Source organism: Lepus europaeus, chromosome 6 (genome assembly GCF_033115175.1).
Source record: "Lepus europaeus isolate LE1 chromosome 6, mLepTim1.pri, whole genome shotgun sequence".
In the NCBI taxonomy this organism is placed as follows: domain Eukaryota; kingdom Metazoa; phylum Chordata; class Mammalia; order Lagomorpha; family Leporidae; genus Lepus; species Lepus europaeus.
The window spans coordinates 85354411-85368385 of NC_084832.1; the positions used below are offsets into that span (position 1 = coordinate 85354411).

Here is a 13975-nt window from a genome sequence, read left to right on the forward strand (position 1 = left end):
CTTTATTGCCTTTGCACTAAAACTGGATCAGAAGCAAAGTAGCCAAGACTCAGACTGGCCCTGCGATGTAGGAGGTGGTGTCCCAAATGGTGGCTTCACTTGCTGCCCACAATACCTGCCCCAAAGTCTTTAATTCATCCCAAGTTTGTTCTTACTTGTAGTGTTACTTATGATAACATGCTTCACTTTCCTTCTTGGGTGAGCTCATGGTCCCAACATATTTACAAACAATTCATTGTTCCTTAATGACTCACAGTCTCCATGCCTGAGTGCTCTGTCTTGCCAGGGTCTGCTGGCTATCATATTCATGCTGCATCACTTTCCATTTATTATTTTATTTATTTGAGAGGCACAGAGACAAAGAGAGCTCTTCCAACAACTGGGCTAGGCTGAAGACAGCTGAGGATTTTATCCGGGGATCCCCACATGGGTGGCAGAGACCCAAGCACTTGAGCCATAATGGTGGCCTCCCAGGTTCTGCATTAGCAGGAATCAGAGCCAGGCCTGAAATTCAGGTACTCTGATGTGGGTCATGTGGGTCATGGTTTTCCTAACCAGCGTCTCAACTGCTTGGGCCAAATGTCCACCCCACTGCACTACATTTTTTTTTTCTTCAAATTTTTCATATACTTTACCAACAAGTCGAACAAGGCAGCATTTCGTGAGTTAAGAAAGACACTTCATTGAAGACAAGTCATCACAGTGCTATTGAGTTATCCCAATCACAGGCATTGAGAGTGGAAAAGCCAGTCTTTGGGTGATAAAGCATAGGACCCTTGCTCGTTAGTTTAAAGGGACTCTTCACACACCACGGATGAAAAGTGTAGCACTGCATTGAGTGGCTGCTGAGGGCTTAGCCAGGAGGGCAGGGGGACTGGCAAAATCAGTGGGATATCAGAGGAAGGGACTGAGTCCAGTCTCCCATTATGCCAGTAAATTTGATTTGCTGAGCCAGCACCTGTGTGCGTGAACCCCCAGATCTCACAGACATGCAGATGACTTTCTGATCTGATGATGTGAGGAACCAAGGTGAATATTCAAAATGCTTCCTGTACACAGACCCCAGTACCATTTCCTGTATTCTTGGCCTGGTAATCCACGAAGTTCTGAGATAAAAGCTGAGGTCTTAGGGCACGGGCTTTAAAAATATATCATCACCAGTTCAAGAGAATGAAAACCCAATTCCTTTGAAATACGATTGCCTCTATTTGTACCCAGTCTCTCCCATCAGAGTTTTTTGATTACTCTTCCCTTTTGCTTACACTTTTAAAACTCATCTGAGTGTAAAAGAAGCTGCCTCACTACGAGAACACTGCTGCTCTTCCAAACACTTGAGTTCCTCACCAGCCCTCCATCTCCACCCTTCCCCTCTGCCCTAAGAGCAGGGCTCACGTGGCAGGGTTATGAGCAGTGGTGTGATCTTGCCTGGCCTTCTGTTACTGCCATGTGGCTTTGGAGAAGACTTCAAAGATGCTCGCAGAAACGACATCAGGGGTCTGGGACACGTCAATGGCAGAGTAGATTCCCCGTTGCCTGTAGTCCACAGTTGGGATGGTCTGAGTATGGTAGGCCTCCAGGCAGATTTTCAAGGCTTTCTGATCTGATTGACAGATCAAAGATTCCCCAGTGATGCCATCTTTCAAGGGTTCTTTGGGGGGTTGAATCCCTAGTGATAGGAATGGCCACTTGGGTGAATCAGCCTTCCTGTGATTCTCTGGATCAGCAAGGAGTCTGGGATGCTGAATTCAATCACAGAACCAAGCTTCTCTTCCCTCTTCTGCATGAGAACTACCTCACCGTCTGAGGGAAACCATCTAGCAGAAAATCATTCTCCGTGACGGGGGCTCCAGAGCCTCTCAGTCAGCTCCATGACCATCTCTTCACTCACCAATTTCCCAGTATCCACAGCTGTTTTCCCAGCTCGGAGCCAGAAGCTACCATGGCCCTCAGCATGTCCCCAGTGGCCAAGCAGCAGACACAAAAGTTTTCAGCCAATCCAGGTGCCTGAGTGCCAGCCCCGGGGCAGCCCTAGCAGCAAGGCCCGGATGTCTTTATGATCCACAGGTTCTTCTCCTGCTGGCACACTGGGAGCCGTGTCTGCCGAACCCTCTCACTCTTCACAGGTCCAGCGCTGCCAGGCCAGCGCACCTCGCACCATCACTCACGTCCCCTGAACCACTTTCATTACAGCGAATTTGTCCTGAGTCTTGATTCACTCGTGGTTAAGGCAACCCTCCTTTTCCTTTTCAAGGTTGTTCAGTTCCTGGGTTTGTTTTCTTTTACACAGATGTGAGAGAGTTCCCCCTCCATCTCTCAGGACAGGTTTAGACTGAGAGCCCAGAAGGAGAGCGCTGGGGCAGGTGAGTACACAGGTGGGGCCATAAGCGCAGCACAAACACAGAGACCCCCAGTGGCCTCTGCAGGAGGCAGCGGTGCAGCCAAGCCAGGGCGAGGGTCACACCACTGACGCTGAGTGTATGGAGGGCAGACGGAGTGTGTGGGTAACAGGGGCCATCAGGAGCAGGGTGTGAGGTCTCCTTCTTAGTGGTTCAGAGCGCTGTCTTTGGAGTTTGGTTTCTCAGCCCTGCTTCATATAAGCTGTGTGGCCCTGGGCACAGCGGCTAACCAGTCTGAGGCTCAGTTTTCTCACCTGTGAAATACGGATAATCACAGTGGGATGGTAACACCTCTGAACACACTGCCTGCTACAGGCTGAGTCTATGAGGCAAAAAATCGGAATGGGCAAGGCAGGCTCACAGAAGCAGAAAGGAATCCAACCTACAAAAGCCTTGGGTGAGGTCCTGGATTTCCTGGTTTGCAACTAGGCAGGAGGCCAGGGCTCCCCATGAGACAGCTAGCCATTGGCTCACACCATCCTGGGGCCCCAGAGTGACCTTTCCTATGTCCTATGTCTAAAAGGAGATGCTAAAGCATGCCTGGGAATACATGAAACGCACACAGTCTTCTGTGTGGTGGCTGCCCCCTTCCCAGCACCTCTTCCCCTCACCTCAGCTGCCACCACAGGACCTCTCCCCACCACCCACCCCCAGTTGTTTCCATCATCCACCCACCTTAACTTGAAAATTAGCTTTTCTCCAGGTGTTTCCCGTTTGCAGCGGGGCAGTACTTGGCATTGCTACAGGCCTTGCTCAGGCTCTCACGGCAGGCAGAAGACATGAAGACAGGGCCCGCATCCCCTGGGCCTGCAGACTGAGCTCTGAGATGCAGGGAGGCAGCTGTCAGCTCACAGGTGACCCCTGTGCCTGGCCCATCCTTCCCTGACTATGGCTCTGGGTCATTCCTTGTACCTGCCTTGTAGGTATCTTGTCCCCTCCACCTGCAGGAGCTAAGGCCTCTGACTTCCACTGGGAAACAAATCCCCACAGAGGGGGCTCTGGGAGGTGGAGGGGCCCACACTGCCTTCCAGGGCCCATTGCCACAGCCCTGGACCTCTCCTCTCTATGCACAGAGCCTGTAAAGAACAGCCAGAATGAATTTATTCAAGGAAAATAAATTCGCAGAGGTGGGTGACCACTTGCCAGTCTGCACACTGACTGAACCCATGGCAGAGGGCCCAGACCCAGCAGTATGATGGGCCTTTTTATATCTTAGGTGGGTAAGGGTCTGTTGGAGGGGGCAGTAGGTGGAGGTTAGCTTCTCCACACAGGTTCCTCAAGTTTTCCCATGGGCTTTCAAACCTGGAGAAGAATGAAGGGGTTGGGGTGAAGAGCAGTGGGTATAAGACTGAACTGGTCTCTTGAAAGAAGGCAGGGATAAGGGGTAGAATGACATTTTTATTTACTTTCAGGCATAAACCTAAAATGGCTGAGGCTTATGCTCTTGTTCCATCAGTCCTGACTCTGAGTTTGGATAAGGAGATGGGGCACCAGTTTCTGCCTACTTCCTTCTAATATGGGGTGTTGGCATGGGGAGGGGATTGAACTGATTGAAGAAGAGTCTTGTGTTGTTCCTGTGTGATGGCTTGGGATATAGCAGCCATTCATTCCTGTAAGAAGTTTTGAAATGTTACTTACACATGGTAAGAATAAGAGTACTATGGGCTGGCGCCGCGGCTCACTAGGCTAATTCTCCGCCTTGCGGCGCCGGCACACCGGGTTCTAGTCCTGGTCGGGGAGCCGGATTCTGTCCTGGTTGCCCCTCTTCCAGGCCAGCTCTCTGCTGTGGCCAGGGAGTGCAGTGGAGGATGGCCCAAGTGCTTGGGCCCTGCACCCCATGGGAGACCAGGAGAAGCACCTGGTTCCTGCCATCGGAACAGCGCGGTGCGCCGGCCGCAGCGCGCCTACCACGGCGGCCATTGGAGGGTGAACCAACGGCAAAAGGAAGACCTTTCTCTCTATCTCTCTCTCACTGTCCACTCTGCCTGTCAAAAAAAAAAAAAAAGAGTACTATGATTGTGAGGATAAAATGAGATGTTAGAAACATTTCCCACAAGTGCCAGTGCTGTGGCATAGCAAGTAAAGCTATTGCCTGCAATGCCAGCATTCCATATGGGTGCTGGTTTGAGTCTCAGCTACTCCACTTCCAATCCAGCCAGACAGGGCGACAGGGTGAGTAGAGGTATGTTCCAAAGGTGGCAGCATCCTTGAGGGAACAGGAACAGTGGAAGAAGGGAAAGTCAAGGGTTCTAGAGGAGGCCCCTGGCTTTTCTCCTGCCCAAGGGCTTGGAATGAGGAAAGATGACCTTGGAGGAGGACAAAGGCTTGAATGTAAGGGACCTCTGACTATTTTCCATTTCTCTGTGCAGTTATTAAGTTCATAAACAATTTTGAGAGCAAAAGTGCCAAATGATTGCATATTTCTTTGGCCTTATCTCCCCCTTTTGGACCAATTTGTGCAAATTTAAGAGACAGGCAAAATATGAGAAATTTTGGAGCCCATGGATCTGGTGAAATGGGCCCAAAGATTGGAGGATCACTCTCTTAGGGCATCCCTCAAGGATTCCCACACAATCAGAATCTTCTCCCAGGGAAGAGTGGTCTGGACTTTAAGGCAAATGTCCTCACTCTCAAGTGGAACAGGTTCACCCCATGTTAGACTTCCCAGAGGCCTCCTTTTGTTCCCGGAACAAAAGGGATGGGTAAGCAGGACCAAAGTCTACACTAGACCTCCTGGAGATGAGAGACAATGGCTGGTCTGCCCCAGTTCACTCTAAGGAGACAAGAGCTGACCTCTTACCCATCCAATGGGCTGAGAATGAGGTCCAATGTGGGCATGCAGTGATGAGATCTGGCTGTAAATTCATGGGGAAATGAGAAAGTGCAAGTGAGAAAGTGCAAGTGAGAACGTGAGTGACTACAGTGGTTCTCAACTCATCTGGGGAGTTCTGGAGAGGTGTCTCGCAGGGCCATCTGATGGGGTGACCTCAGAGTTACACTCTCCCTCCATCCAGGAGATGCACTTAGTCAGAAATGACAGGGGGCCAGTGCTGTGGCATAGTGGGTTAAAGCCCCAGCCTGCAGTACCGGTATCCCATATGGGTGCTGGTTCGAGTGAACCATTGGATGGAAGACCTCTCTCTGCCTCTCCTTCTTTCTCTGTGTAACTCTGACTTTCAAATAAATAAATAAATTTAAAAAAAAAAAAAAGAAAAGAAATGACAGTAAGAAGGAGGAAGGTGACACTAGAATACCCCATTGGGCAGTGTTGCTGGTATTTACCTGGAGAGTTTCGGATCCCACGAAAGAGTAGCCTCAGCCAGAAATCCTCAGTCTCCACTTAGTCTGGTCCCGGTCACATGCATTCATGGTCTCCTTCCAGAAAGGACAAAAGGAGATTGTAGGAAAGAGAAGGTGGGCAGAGACAGCAAAGAAGGGAAGGAGTTCAGAAAGAAGAAAGGTCGGGGCGGGGGAGGAGGGGGGGATCACAGCTCTTACCCAGGGGATGTAGGAGTGGCTGGTTTGAGCAAGATGCGGATCCCTCACTCTCTCCCTCACACGAGGCACCAAATGTTAAGGAAAAGGGATGCAGATCAGAGAGGAGAAAGGATGCACACTCACAACCAAGCTGAATTTATTCTAAGCAAATAAATAATAAATTCACAGAGGTGGGTAACCAACTGCCAGTGTGCACGCCGACTGAACACATGGCAGAGGGCCCAGACCTCAGCAGGCTGGGCATTTTTCTATCTTAGGGTGGGTAAGAGTCTGGGTAGGGGGTACAGGAGGAACTCCCAAACTGCCTTGTGGGTCCCATCGCCACAGCCCCGGCCTCTCCCCTCTGTGCACAGAGCTTACAACAGCTGATGGCTGGAGAGCACCCAGCTGGCTCCTGGGTGCAGCTCCCAGGTGTCTTCTACCCTGGTGGCCCCATCGCCTCCCCTCTGGAACAGAAAGTGAAAAGAAATCCCTGCCCCAGCTCTGAGGTGGCAAAAAGGAAGCAAAAATGTGACAAGGCCCTCTCAGGCAACATCAAACTAACAGAGGGCAGGGGACTCATGAAGCATCAGACTGGTGGCTTCTCATCTCCTGTAGCAGCGAGGCTGGCACTCAGGAAACAAAAGCGAGGTTAAGGTGCCTGCTGTCAAGGGGGCCAGGAGAGGGGCTTGTGAGGGAGCTGAGTCTCCTGTCCTGGGAAGGTGCACACACAGACCAGTGCAGCAGAATAGTTTCCTGGCAGGGAACAGTGTCTGCCTGGCCCAAGAGGTGGGGCTGGCTCCCCTACTTCCGAAGTGCTATCTGCCGGGTCAGGGGCTGGGCTCTGAGACATAGAGGACAGGTGGGTCTGGAAGGCAGGTACCCAGGGAGAGCAAAGGCCCACAAATGCTGCTGGAGGAGATGGGCAAGCTGGTGAGATCCGAGACCAGGGACTGCAAGGCAGAAGTGACGCTCAGGCCCGTAAGGGAAGCGTGGCTCACCTGGGCAGGCAGAGCTGAGCCCTGAGTGTGCCAGGGCATGAAGGCGGGCGTGGTCCTGGGAAGCTGCGGTTGGCTCTGACTCTGGGGCTGTGACTCAGCACCTGTACTGTCTGGGATTTCCTCTATGGGCAACCCCTCTCCAAGCATCAAACCAGCATGATGTTGGAGGACTCATTCCTAAGGCTGGAACAACTAGAAAAGCTCTGAACCACCTGTCCTGAGGCCTGGCTTTGGGCTCAGGACCTGATTCTTCAGCATTTGTCCCCCAGGGCTGGCCTGGATCACTCATCCCCAGGGTGAGGTGGTTGTGCCTGGACAGTTTTACAAGGTGATTTGTTAGGGAAAGGGACACTGTTATAATTTGGATATTATTTTGAGCATCCCCCAAAGGCCAACATGTTAAAGACTGGGTCCCCAGACTTCTACAAGAATGGTGCTCAGAAGCTTGGAACTTAAGCCAATTACGGTGTATGGAGGAAGGGCCTGGGGTCAGGCATTTAGCCCAGTGACTGCTGCTTGGGGTGCCTGGATATTCTTCAGAGTCCCCGGGTTTGAGTTATGGCTCTGTTCCCCCTCCCAGCTTTCTGCTAAAGAAGGCCCTGGGAGGCTGCAGGTGATGGCCCAACTAACTAGGTAAGTACCTGCCACCCATGTGGGATCCCTGGTTTGGTTTGTGCTCCTGACTCCCAGCCTTGCTCTAGCCCAAGGGCTTACAAGGGAAAAGGAGTCCAGGTTCCTCTCCCATCCCCACCCCTCCTCTAGGACAAAGGATTTGCTAAGTGTAAATTAGGAAATTCCACCCCAGGTTTGCTAGCAAAGGGGCTTCCCCCTAGTGTACCTGCCTTAGAGGAGAGTGTAGGGGTTTTTAGTGTTATCAGGCCAGGCAACCCATTTGATGCTGAGAAGGGGGCTTTCCCATGGAAGGAAGGGCTGGGACCACCTGGAAAGTTATCAGGGTCTGGGCAGGACTTTGAAGTGTGGATGCTGGGCTTCTATAGACGCTGGTTTCCCCAGGCTCCTCTCTCACACACATAAGCTAATTCCTAACTTCCTACCTAACATCCCTGCCTTTCAGAGACATAAAGTAAATAATGAGAAACAGGGCCTTTGGGAAGTAATGAGGCTGGATTATGTTGTTAGGATGGCGCCTGTGGTGGATTTGTCAGGAGGCATAGAGAGGCACACTTCGTTCTTGCTATGCGAGAGGCCTTGGGACTATGCCTGCAAGAAGTACATCTTCAACAGCCTCATCTTGGACTGTGATCCTCTAGAGCCATGAGCCCAAATCAACCTTCCTTCATGAGTAGTTTGTCTGAGGTCTCGTTACAATGGGGCTGGCTGGCTAATGCAGATGCTAAGAGGGCAAACTACAGTGTCCAGGATTCTGCCCAGAGGGGCGTGGCTCCAGATTGCTACGTGGCAGTGAGTGGGTGGGGGTGCAGGACTCTGCTCCAAGAGCAAAGGGACTAGGAGTCTTCCTTCCCTGAAGCCTGATGCACAGCAGAGCTGGACCTGAGACAGCTGGAGAATCAATGCCTGGGTTTGCATCACAGGTCCCAGGTGACACAGACTGCCTCTTCTGGGAAGGTTCTGCCATCTTTGTTCTGGCATTGGATTCCCTGCCAGTCACAGCGCTCCAGATATCATGCCGATTTCCAGGAAACTGGTGGCTTCCTGGGCAGGGAGCTGTTACTGGAATACATGCTGTGGGCAGGGCCTGGGCACAGCCCTGGAAGCTGGTGTGTGACTGTGCATGTAAGCAGCAGACCAGGGTGGGCAAAGAACCCCGCACAACTCTGGGAATATGGCATCTGTGAGCTCTGGGGCTCAGCAACCACATACAGGGATGTGAATGCTGCTTTCCCAGGCACAGACAGGTGGGCGCCAGGCAGAAGCAGGTCCCCAATCAGACTCCCGGTCTGGTGTCTGTTTCATGTGTCCAAGGGGCCTCCAACACAGAATTTGCTTCCTGGATAGGGGGAGAAAGTTCTTGGGATCATTCCTGGTTGTGCATAAAGGGAAAAGGGACGGGGCAGAGCCCATAGCAGCATCAGCTTGGAGGCAAAGGAGGATGGGGAGGCTTTAAACTGTGGCTCTCCCAGATTCAGTGAGACTGGCCTGGAGGGGTGCTGCAGATGCCACTGGCTCCCTGCCCTGGCTGAACTCACTGTTCAGCTCTCAAAGGTGAGACCACAAGGCCCAGGCATATGTGTGCGTGCCTCAGCCCTCCTGGGCACCCGATGTATGTGCCCTGGCCTCAGCTTGAGCAGGGCTTGTCAGCATCTCTGTGGTCACAGGCCATTCCACAGAGACCGATCCTCCCCTGGGGCGCTTACACAAGTCCTCTCTAATGGGTAGGGGAAATTCGGGGGGCAGGGCTAGTAGGCTGGGGGGGACGTCATGCTGTTGTCACCACTCATTCTAACCAGTAAGGCTTCACCCCTCTCCACATCTTGACACTGCCCCTCTCTGGGACACTCCCCAGGCCCTCTTTCATCTCTCAGGGGCTCTGGTGGACAGCACTGTATTCAGGTCACCTTCCCAGGGTCAGCTTCTCAATGTCCTTCTCCCAAGCCAAGTTTTGGCTTGAAATAGGCCAGTTTCCTAATTTGTCATCCTTGATCATACAGCTGCTTTCAGCCCATATGATTATTTTTTGTAGAATCAGAATTTTGAAAAAATTACATTTATTTATTTGCGAGGCAGAGAAAGGAAGAGCTTGTGCGCACTCTGTCTTTCTCTCTGCCTTGGTTCTGCAGCCCAGGTCCTTCTGCCATGACAGTGTTTGGCTTAATCACAGCCACATGGGCAAGCAGAGGAGTTGGGAGTCACAGAGTCTTGACTCTGAGGGTCTGTTGCCCAAGGGTGGTGCTGCCAAGCCTCTCCAAAAGGCCTCTGTTCCTGGTTCTAGAAGATGTTGAGGGCAGCCCAGGAGCCCTAGAGAAGCTTTATTATGGAAAGACTTGTGGGAAAAGCTTTGAGAAAAGACCTATTTTCTGAAACACTGTGTCTGAGAACAGTGTTGTGATGACTTTGCTGAAATGTCAATATAAATATAAAATACAAGGGGTGCATGTTTGGCCTCGTGATTAAGTCACTAGCTAATAGAAATCTGCGGGAGGAATAAGAGGGGTGGGAGTGTGGGAAGGATCACCATTTTCCTAAAGTTGTAATTATGAAATGTATGAAGTTTGTAACTGTAAAGCTGTATAGTTCTACATACATAGTTCCTATGGACTGACTTCTAAGGGTACAGTTTCAAAATTTGCCATGGGACCCCAAATCCCCTTCAGCTGGGTAGTAAAAATACCATCTTGAGTTTAAAGTGATCACGTGGATAGGATTAAGGGTCTGGTAATAATAATAATAAAATTACAAAGGAGTGAATGCTCCAACATGTGGAGCAGTACATACAACCAACTCATAGAATGACAATTGCTTTAAATAGCACTCTGACCTCAGAATCAGCTCTTTAGGCATCTTGTCTGGCTGAAAAGCCCATGAGAGCATTTCTGGCATGGAAAGCCAACACACTGTGGCAAAAAAAATGTCCTATATGAAGGACCTTAGTGAGCGAGACACCAGTGGAAAGAAGTGGTCATCAAAGAAGGAGATATTTCTCTCTGAAGGGAGGAGAGAACTCCCACTTTGCTTATAGCCTTGTCTAAATACTGATGGAGTTTGTGGATTTAAAAGGCTTCCATAGCCTAGGCAGCTCATGTCAAGAGCTTTAGGTGTGGGCTGGTGCTGTGACGTAGCAGGTAAAACTGCCACCTGCAGTTCCGGCATCCCACATGGGCACCAGTTCAAGTCCCAGCTGCTCCACTTTCCATCTAGCTCCCTGCTAATGTGCCTGGAAGGGCAGTGGAAGATGGTGCTTGCTACCTACATCAGAAACTCAGATGGAGTTCCAGGCTCCTGGCTTCGGCCAGGCCCAGCCCTGGCTGTTATGGTCATTGGGGAATGAACCAACGGATAGCCAATCTCTCTTTCTTTCTCTCTTTAACTCTGCTTTGAAACTAAATAAATAAATATTTTTAAAAAAGAGTACCTGGTTTCGAATCCTGCCTCTGCTTTCAATTCTAGCTTCCTGCTAATGTGCAACCTGGGAGGCAACAGGATGCTGTTGTGGGCATTTGGGAAATGAACAGTGGATACAAGATCTCTTTCTCTCTTTCTCTGTCTTCCTGCCTTTCAGATAAGTATAAATAAATAAGAATTTAAAACAGAATTTCTAGATTTTTTTTTTAAAGAAGAAACATCAATTACTGGGGTCAGAAGTGTTATTTACCACAACATGAAGCTGGTGTTGAATGAGAGTGTGGTTCTGGTTATGTTTTTATGAAGTATTTATAGTTCTTAAGGCCAGTGTGGCAGTGCAAAGGGTTAGGCTACTGCTTGTGATGCCAGCATCCTGTGCAGCAGTGTGAGTTCAAGTCCCAGCTGCTTGGTTTTGGATCCAGCTCCCTGCTAATGCACCTGGGGAGGCAGAGGAAGATTGCCCTTGCCACTCATGTGGGAGACCAGGATGGAGTGGCAGGCTCCTGGCTTTTGTCAGGCCCGGCCCTGGCTGTCTCAGTCATCTGGAGAGTGAACCAGTGGATGGAAGGTCTTGGCCACTCTCTCTCTCTTTCTCTCTGCTGCTCTGCCTTTCAGATAAATAAAGAAAACTTTTAAAAAAGTATTTTGTGCTTTAGAATTTTTTTGGAGACATTTATTTATTTGAAAGTCAGAGTTACACAGAGAGAGGAGAAGCAGAGAGAGAGAGAGAGAGAGAGAGGTCTTCCATCTGATGGTTCACTCCTCAGATGGCTGCAATGGCCAGAATTGTGCTGATCTGAAGCTAGGAGCTTCTTCCGGGTCTCCCATGTGGGTGCAGGGGCCCAAGGACCTAGGCCATTTTCTTACTGTTTTCCCAGGCCATAGCAGAGAGCTGGATCAGAAGTGGAGCAGCCGGGTCTTGTACCGGCGCCCATATGGGATGCTGGCGCTTTAAGCCAGGGTGTTAACCTGCTGCGCCATAGCGCCAGGGCCCCAATTTTTTTTTAAGTTAAATAAACTGTAGGAGAGGAGAGCGACCTTTTGGCGCTCAGATTGCAGGGAAGTCACAAAGGCTAGAGAGCCAAACCTGGGCTTTGAAAGCTTCCTCCACCACGAAACACCCATTGTTTCCATCACCTGCAGAGCCAGTCCCTGGGGGTGTGAACAGCAAGGGCCTATTCTTTTGGCCTTTGCTCTGGCTTTGCAAAGGACCTTTGATGATGGAGAAGGCAGAGCCTCAACACAGGAAGGGAACCAGGAATCCTGAGAGTGATGGGGCCACATTCAGGTTCTTATATCATGTGTGGCCCCAGGGAGCTAGGCTACACCTCTGGAAGGTTCTACCACCTCGCAACTGCCTCACTGTGGAGACCAAGCCTCTAACACATGGGCTTGTGGGAGTATTCAACAATGAAGCAATTCATGAGAGCAAACAGAATTTGGCCCAACATTTAAAATAATTAAACATAATCACACAACTCTGTTAGCTTAGCACAGGGAAACAAATGATTTTGGGCTGTAGAGAGCCAGCTGCTAAAGGCACAGGGAAGCTCTAGTCTTATTGGTCTCCTTGGGTTTGTTGTCCCCTCTTCAAGGTGCACACCAGTTACCTTTGTGGCAGAGGCCAACACATCCACAAAGGCCTTGATTTAAGAATCTCCAGTGGCCAGCGCTGCTGTGCAGCAGATTAAGCCACTGCCTGCAGTGCCGGCATCCCATATGGGCACCTGTTTGAGTCTTGGCTGCTCCACTTCTGATCCAGCTCTCTGCTATGGCCTGGGAAAGCAGCAGAAGATGGCCCAAGTCCTTGGGCCCCTGTACCCATGTGGGAGACCTGGAAGAAGCTCCTGGCTCCTGGCTTTGGATCAGGGCAGTTCCGGCAGTTGCTGCCAATTGGGGAGTGAACCAGCAGATGGAAGACCTCTCTCTCTCTGCTTCTGCCTCTCTATAACTCTGCCTTTCAAATTAATAAATCTTTAAAAATTAAAAAAAAATAATCTCCAAGGTGGGCAGGCATCTAGTCCAGAGGTTAAGATGCCTGCAGCTCACATAGGAATGCCTGGGTTTGATTCCTGTCTCTAGTTCCTGACGCCAGCTTCCAGCCAACGCAGATGCTGAGTGATGGCTGAGTAGTTGGGTACCTGCCACTGACACAGGAGACCTGGATTGAGTTCCAAGTTCCTAGCTTTGACCCTAGCCCAGCCCCAACTATGAAGGCATTGAGGGAGTAGACCAGCATGCATTCTCCTCGCTGAGAGAGAGAGAGAGAGAGAGAGAGAGAGAGAGAGAGAGACTCAAGGCCTTCGATGCATTCCCCTCTCTTGGACCCTGCAGCTTTTGCACTGAAGTCGGGGGAGAGGCAGGAATAAATGTCCCATGTGCGCACCAGCCTCGTGCTTACCTGTCTCATCCCTGCCGCTGTCTCTGCAGGTGGGCGCAGACCCCAGGAACCTCTTTCTCATTTCTGGACAGCTGAAGAGGCAGCTCCACGGGGTGCTGTGCCCTTATGAAGAACCCTTCCCTGGGGTCTGCAGGATGCTACCTCTGCCTACTTTGGAGATGTGACCTGTGGGAGTGTGACCTGCGGTGTTGGCAAAGAATGGGCTGTTTATGGTGGTGGGGAGATGATGAGCTGGAGTTGTGTCTGGTCCTGGGGCCTGGGCTGTGGCTGGCCTACCCGATCTGCTTTAGAACTAGCTTTCCACTCTGGTTCAAAAAGGACAGGAGGTCATGAAAAGGAAGTGGTGTCTGTGTGTGCATGTATCACGGAGACGATGTCTCCCCAGCCACTTTGTGGTGGGGAGTGGGTGGCACCTTGGGCAGAGGCAGTAGCATACATGGCCCACCCTGAGAAACTGGGACTCCAATTTCCTGATTTAGGTTCCAGCTGCAAGAAGATTTTAGGGTAGCAGACACAAGGTGGGGGCTGCCAAAAATGCTACAAGGTGAAGGCCCACAGAGGGGGCTCTCCAGGAGCTCTCGGAGGGCCACACAGCCCCTGTGCCTAGTCTGATTCATTCCTTGGCTCAGTGTGCAAGCCGCCTAGAACATGGCTCTGTA

At 50.9% G+C, this 13975-nt stretch overlaps 1 pseudogene; it reads right to left on the reverse strand.

The window, feature by feature from the left end:
- Positions 1–1436: 1436 nt before the first annotated feature.
- LOC133762136 (adenylate kinase 2, mitochondrial-like) lies at positions 1437–13377 on the reverse strand (annotated as a pseudogene).
- Between the last annotated feature and the right edge of the window lie 598 nt (positions 13378–13975).